Raw genomic sequence first — 6,461 nt, forward strand, 5'->3', positions numbered from 1 at the left:
TAAAGAGGGACCCGAGGGCATCAGCAGACAGCCTTTAAAGTGGATAAAAAGGCAGAAGGCTGGAGCAGGGCAAGCGCTGGAGGTGCTGTGAAGGTGATTTGGCATCTGTTTCTGAGTGACTTGAGGGCTCAGACCCAACAGTGTCATCCACAAACTTGACTCTTGCATCTCCTGACTTCTGGTGTTGAGGTAGTCACCATTCCCTTGGTCACAGTGACCAGTAGCCACACTGACTCGCTTACGGGTGGCAGTGCCTATCCCCAAAACAGACTGTATTGAAACATCAAGAACAATGGGGTTCCTAACGCAAGTCCCCTCTGTCCCTCTAGCTCTCATAGCTTCCTGCTTCTCCTCTCTTCCCATCCTCACCCATAGCCCCTTTCTCTACTGGGAGACCCAGCAAATAGGCTGGATCCCCAGGATCCTAACCGCCTGCCTCAATCCTCACTTTCTTGGGTCATCTCCCTTGGGGGGTTGTGGATAGACATGAGGAGTCTGTCCATCTCCTAGGTGGTCCTGTCCTCCATCTCCACTGAGACAATAACCTAGTCAACACATCTGTCTGTGTCCACCCCACTCCATTCTGAAAATGTTTGCTGAGCATCTGATAGAAACTTCAGAGCATTCAGACAGCCATTGCAGCTTTGGCTGGTTGGGATCAGCAGATGAAGTACTTGGGCTCTGGGTATATCACAGACCCTCCTAGGGTAGCGGAGAGAAGTGTATGGAAAGGAGATATAGCCTTGGATCTGCTGTGTAGTCTGGGGCATGTGACAGCCCTTCTCTGGGCTTTGGGTTCCCCAGTGTGGAGTCTCTGATTTTGGTAATACACTCCCTCTGGAATCCCGAGGGATAGAGGTTGGGGATAATGTCAGAGGTGTGGGGTCCTATGTGCTGAAGATCCGGAGTGTCCTCTGCTGTCCCCTGCTTGGTGATGGATGGTCCCAATGGGCAACTTCTCTGCCTGAGCTGCCGCAGTTGCTGAGAATGTGTATTAATATTAATTGGAACTAATTAGTTGGATAAATCAATCCACCCCCAGAGAGCAGCAATCCCTCCCCGACTGATGAGGAGGAAGTCTGGGCTAATGGGGTTGCTGTGGCGAATCTGCATGATGGAGAGGATTCCTGAGCTGCTGAGGCCTCATCTGTGGCCAGTGGTGGCCTAGGAACCATTACTGTGAACGCCGCCTGTGCCTCCTGCTGGAGTTTACTGTGCTGTGGTTGGGTGTGTGTGTGTGGCTGCGTGCTGCTTGTGTGTGTGGTGTGTGGATCTAGCCACCTGTGAGTGTACTATATAGCAGTTCCCTCTGATCGAAACATTCCCTCTAGAAGGGAGGAAAGGGGCTCGCGAAACTCTGGAGGTGAACAGACTTCACATCGGGACAAGCTGTGTCTTGGGTGATTCGAGAGGGCCCCTCTCCAGAGTTACAGAAGCAGTGACAGCTGCTGGGGAGGAGACTGACCAATCATGCTGCCAGAGTCCTCTCAGGCCTGTGAAGCTCCTGCGAGTCGTCACATGGGGTGGGGTGGGCTTCTCGGTGATGCAGCTGCTTTGAGTCATCCCTACTCCCGGAAGTGACCCTTCACCTACACTCCTGCAGAAACCCCAATAAAAGCTCATTGGTTCACAAAGTTGGACTTCAGTGAAATTGTTACTCTCGTTTGCTGGGGGTTCTCTTTTGGGGTGAGTAGATGTACATGAGTTGTGTCTACCCAGGAAAAGTCTCTTACACAACAGTATATTCTGTGTTATTGTCTGGAGTGTGTACATGTACGGCTGACATGTATGGCTGGGGTTGGTCTGAGTGTTTGCCAGACATGTAAAATGTCTGATAATTTGGAACAGCTGATTCCGTGTAGGGTCTGACACCTGGTTGGTGTGCATGTAGGCATTGGGGTATGCAGCTACCAGCTGGGCACCCACTGGGATATGTGTCTGGTTGGCTGGTGGAGAGGAGGGGTTTAGAAGAGGTCATCTATCTCTAGGCTCATGGCTGCAAGCTTCGTGGCTCTCGGCACCTTGTTCTTGCCACAGCAAAGCCATACAGGCCTGCTCTAGATGGTTTCCCAGTCTGGTCACCCTCTAAGAGGAGTGCCCTTAAGTTCTCAGGTATGCAGCTTTATGTCCCAGGAGAGGAGGAAGGTCAAAACCTCCAACAAACAATTCAGCTTACCATTGCAAAATTTCACAGGACTCTGATCAATCCATGCAGGAGATTTCTCTGGGTCTTTCTTTGTTCTGGACCCCATGCTCATTAAAAGGCGAAAGAGGGTGAAATACTGGCCATGCAAGTGTAAGAACCTGAGTTTGAATCCCCAGAATCCATGTGAAGCTGAGTGCAATAGCACATTCTGTAAACCCAGTGCTCCTGAGATGGAGAGACAGGAGACTCCCAGACTCACCTAAGTCAGCTAGCCTGCCATGTGCAATGGGAAACCTGCTCTCTCCACCAGGCTAGCCTCAAACTCTTTGGTCTTGGTTCAAGCAATCCTTTTGCCTTCTTGAGTCCCTACCTGGGACCGAAGGGACACACCACCATGTCTGACTTGAGTCTTTCTCCTTGACATCAGTGATCTTTCCCTGGGGATGAATCCTCTCTGCTTTTGCTGAACCAATAACTACTATACTCATAGGTTTCCAGCTCTTTCTGTACAGTTAAGCATCTCTGTTCCCAGCTAAGTCTAAACCATTTTGGTAGCATGTTATAATAAATGGTGTTGTATAATGTGGCCTCTAGGACTCTGTTTCCCTGCACTAAGATCCTGATTTAGACACTAATATTTTAAATAATTCCTCTGTACTTTTATTGGCTCATCTCTATATTGGGGTGAGGTGGTCATTGCAGCATTTTAAAAATGTATTTTATGTGTATGAGTGTTTTGCTTGCATGGATGTCTGTGCACCACATATGGGCCTGGTGCCTGCAGAGGTTAGAAGAATACATCAGCTCTCCTGAAACTAGACAGTTATGAACCACCATGTTGGTGCTCGGGAATCAAGCTGGGTCCTCTGCAAGAGCAACAAGGGCTCTTAACCCCTGGAGCCCCTCATTACAGTATTTACATAAATTTACAGATTGTTAACAGTGTACACAATTCCTGCAGAGTGATAATTCTCATTTTAAACAGAAAGCAAATAATGTCCATGGCCAGTGGATTTTAGTGGTGAGGGATTTTGTTGTGGTTATTTTCTTTTGTTTTGAGAGTGTCTCAGGGTTGGGGATTTAGCTCAGTGGTAGAGTGCTTGCCTAGCAAGCACAAGGCCCTGAGTTTGGTCCTCAGCTCCAGAAAAAAAAAAAAAAAACTAGAGAGAGAGAGAGAGAGAGAGGAGAGAGAGAGAGAGAGAGAGAGAGAGAGAGAGAGAGTCTTATGTAGCCCAGGCTGTACTTGAACTCACTAAGTAGGTAAAGACAACCCTGAACTCCAAATATTCCTCCACATCCCAAGTTCTAAGATCAGAGGCATATGCCCCCACACCTAGCTCTGGGGTGAGCGTCATAAGTTTGTTCAGGAGACTTGTTGACAAAGCTTTGTTGACCTCCCATTTACTGGAATGTCTGCCTGCTAACTGAAGGGCAGTTTCATCAGGCTTCTGTGGTAGCCCCATGAGCACTCCCTGGCTTGCCCTTCCCACCTTACCACTGTTCCCTGAGAGCCAAAGGCCTCAGAGGCTACCATACAGGAACTCTAGGGGAGCCTTAAACAAGGGGTCCAAACCAACACACTATATGACAGGGTCTTTCTTTGGACTGCCAGCTCCTGAATAATGACACAGAGACTTTATTAATTATGAAAGCTTGGCCTTAGCTTAGGCTTGTTCCCAACTAGCTCTTAAAGCTTCAATTAACCTGTTTATATTAATCTGTTCTGCCACATGGCTCGTTACCTCTCTCCTCAGTACTATACAGCTGGCTTCCTACGCATTTAGCTGGTGAATCCCCTCCTCTCAGATTCTTCCCCCAAGCTCCTCTCTCTCTGCCAGAAGTCCCACCTATCCTCTCCTGCCTAGCTATTGGCCATTCAGCTTTCTATTAAACCAACCAGAAGGTGCCTTGGGCAGGTGAGGTAAAACAGAGACGTATCTTCACACAGCATGATCAAATATCCCACAACAACACTAGGTACTTGACTGTGGATGTCCAGGTATTTCTGTGGGAACAGGAACTAGGGGGGCATGAAGGGTAATGGTGCTGGTGTTGATGGTGAACCTGTGAACTAGTGAGCACTGGGACAGTTTCTGTTAGGGCTTGCTAGGGCTTCTTAGCCTGGGGAGCAGGATGGGGATGGGTACAGACTAGCCTTAAGGATTCAAGAGTTGTGCCAAGAGCGTTTCTAGAACATCCCTGCTGGGGTTGGCTCTTTACCTGATGAACAATGAGTAGCCATATTTTAGCCATTGGCACAGCTGTGGAGGTGTATTCCAGTGGAATGGTAGCTTGGCTCACAGGGATGCTCACAGGGATCCTTATCTGGGTCAGATGAGATTCTTGGGACACACAGGTTATGGATCTCTAAGCAGAGGACTGGCAGGTGAACAGAGAGCCTTTCAGAGGAAGAAGTCCTAGGGATAGATGTCCAGAGTGGAGAAGAGCCCATTGCAGTGACTGGCTTCTAGCAAGGGCTTCACCAAAAAAGGCTTCCCAAGAGCTGTAGAGGGTAGCCGTTAAGGTTCAAATGGCTTGGACTTCGACATCTTCATGACCCTCCTTGGACAGAAGAATTAACCCCTTTGTTACCAACTGGCTGTTTTGTCCAGATAGAATCTGTGAACAGGCAAAGAGAAGCTCCTTCAGTAAGTGCCCAAGACAGATCCAGAGGCTCAAAGCTCCAAACCCAAGAGTGAGAGGCCTATAGCTCAAGCCTTGCCAGAGAGCAGTAGGGTATGGTAATGTACACCTGTAATCCCAGCACCCTGGTGGGGCTGAAGCAGGAGAATTGCCCAGGGAGGAGGGGGTGAAGTCCTAGGGGAGGGCCTAGGATAGGTGGAGTGGTGGCGGGGCCTAGGAAGAGCCAAATGATTCAAAAGTATTCTAGCCATTGGCACAGTCAGTGGGGAGGTTGACAGAACCAGAGAAGGACATTGCAGGCAAGAGCAAGGGAAGTAGAGGCAGGAAACAGGAAAGAGGCAGAACCATCGTGGAGTGCCGGAAGTGTGATGGTTTGGGTTTGAAACATTCTCCCACAGACTCATCTGTTTGAAAACTTGGTTCCCAGCTGGTGGTGCTGTTTGGGCAGGTTGTAGAACTTTCAGGAGGTAGGGTTTTGCTGTTGGAATTGGGTGAATGGAGGGCAACCCGTATGGCATAGCCCGTCCCTGGTTCTGGCCTGAATTTTCACTCTGTTTCCTGACTGCTGGTACAATGTAACCAGCCACTCCACACGCCTGCTGCTGAAGCTGATCCTGCTACCGTGTCTTCTTGCCAAAATAGACCAGGCCCTCTCAAGCCACAATCCAAATAAATCCTCCTATCATCTCCTTTCAAGCATCTTTATGCTTCTTTCAGGTATATTTTATCACAGGGACAAGAAAATTCATAAAGGAAATTGGTGCTGCGAAGTCAGGTTGTTGGTGTGACCATTTGGTTCAGAAGCCTTTGGGATCGGTTAGTAGAATGTGGAAGAATCTGGGGCTGTAGGCTAGGAAAATCTGAGAATGCTATATGCAGAGGGTAGAGTCCTGTGGGACATTCCTGGTGGGAGTGTTGAAGACCATATTTCTGATAGAAAAATGGACAATAATATGTAGTTTCAAAAGGGAACAAGCATCTTATTGAGACTTGGACTGGAAACCATTTTACATTCTGGCAAAGTACCTTTCTATATTCTGCCTTTGTTATGAAAAATCTACATGATTGCTAGCAGGATGGCTCAGCAGGTAAAGGCACTCACTATTAAGCCAGACACACTGAATTTGATCATAACATGGAAGAAGGAGACAATGGACTCCGGTAAGCTATCCTCTGATTTCTGCCAAGTGTTGGTGGCATGTGTATTCCCACCCACAGAAATAAATAAATGTAGTAAACATTTTTAATTCTTTGGGGAATTTCACATTCAATACCACTCACCTCCCAGTACTCTATATCCACCCCTCACACCTACAGCATCTCCCCGTAAGTGTTACAGCTCTGGAGGGAAAGGTATCCTGGCTGTCTGAAGTCAGGCAATACCTGTAAATGTTACAGCTCTGCTCTGCCCTGCTAAGGGAGTTTCCTCCGCAGAGATATAGCAGTTCTGCTCTGCTCTGGTTAGAGTCCTTATAGCTCTGCTCTGGTGACAGTTGTTACTTCTCTGCCTTGCTCCACTCCAGCCAAAGAAGGTGGTCACCCAAACCTCATTCAAGAGATTTATTGGGAGGGAGGAAGCCAGAAGGGTGGCTGCCTCTGCCAGGGTGGAAAAAGGCAGCTTCAAACTGAACAGGTACAGGGCTTATATAGGGTTTCTTAGGGGTGGAGTTTT

The sequence above is a fragment of the Peromyscus californicus genome, unplaced genomic scaffold, assembly GCF_007827085.1.
Source record: "Peromyscus californicus insignis strain IS unplaced genomic scaffold, ASM782708v3 Scaffold_5__1_contigs__length_169319896, whole genome shotgun sequence".
Classification (NCBI taxonomy): domain Eukaryota; kingdom Metazoa; phylum Chordata; class Mammalia; order Rodentia; family Cricetidae; genus Peromyscus; species Peromyscus californicus.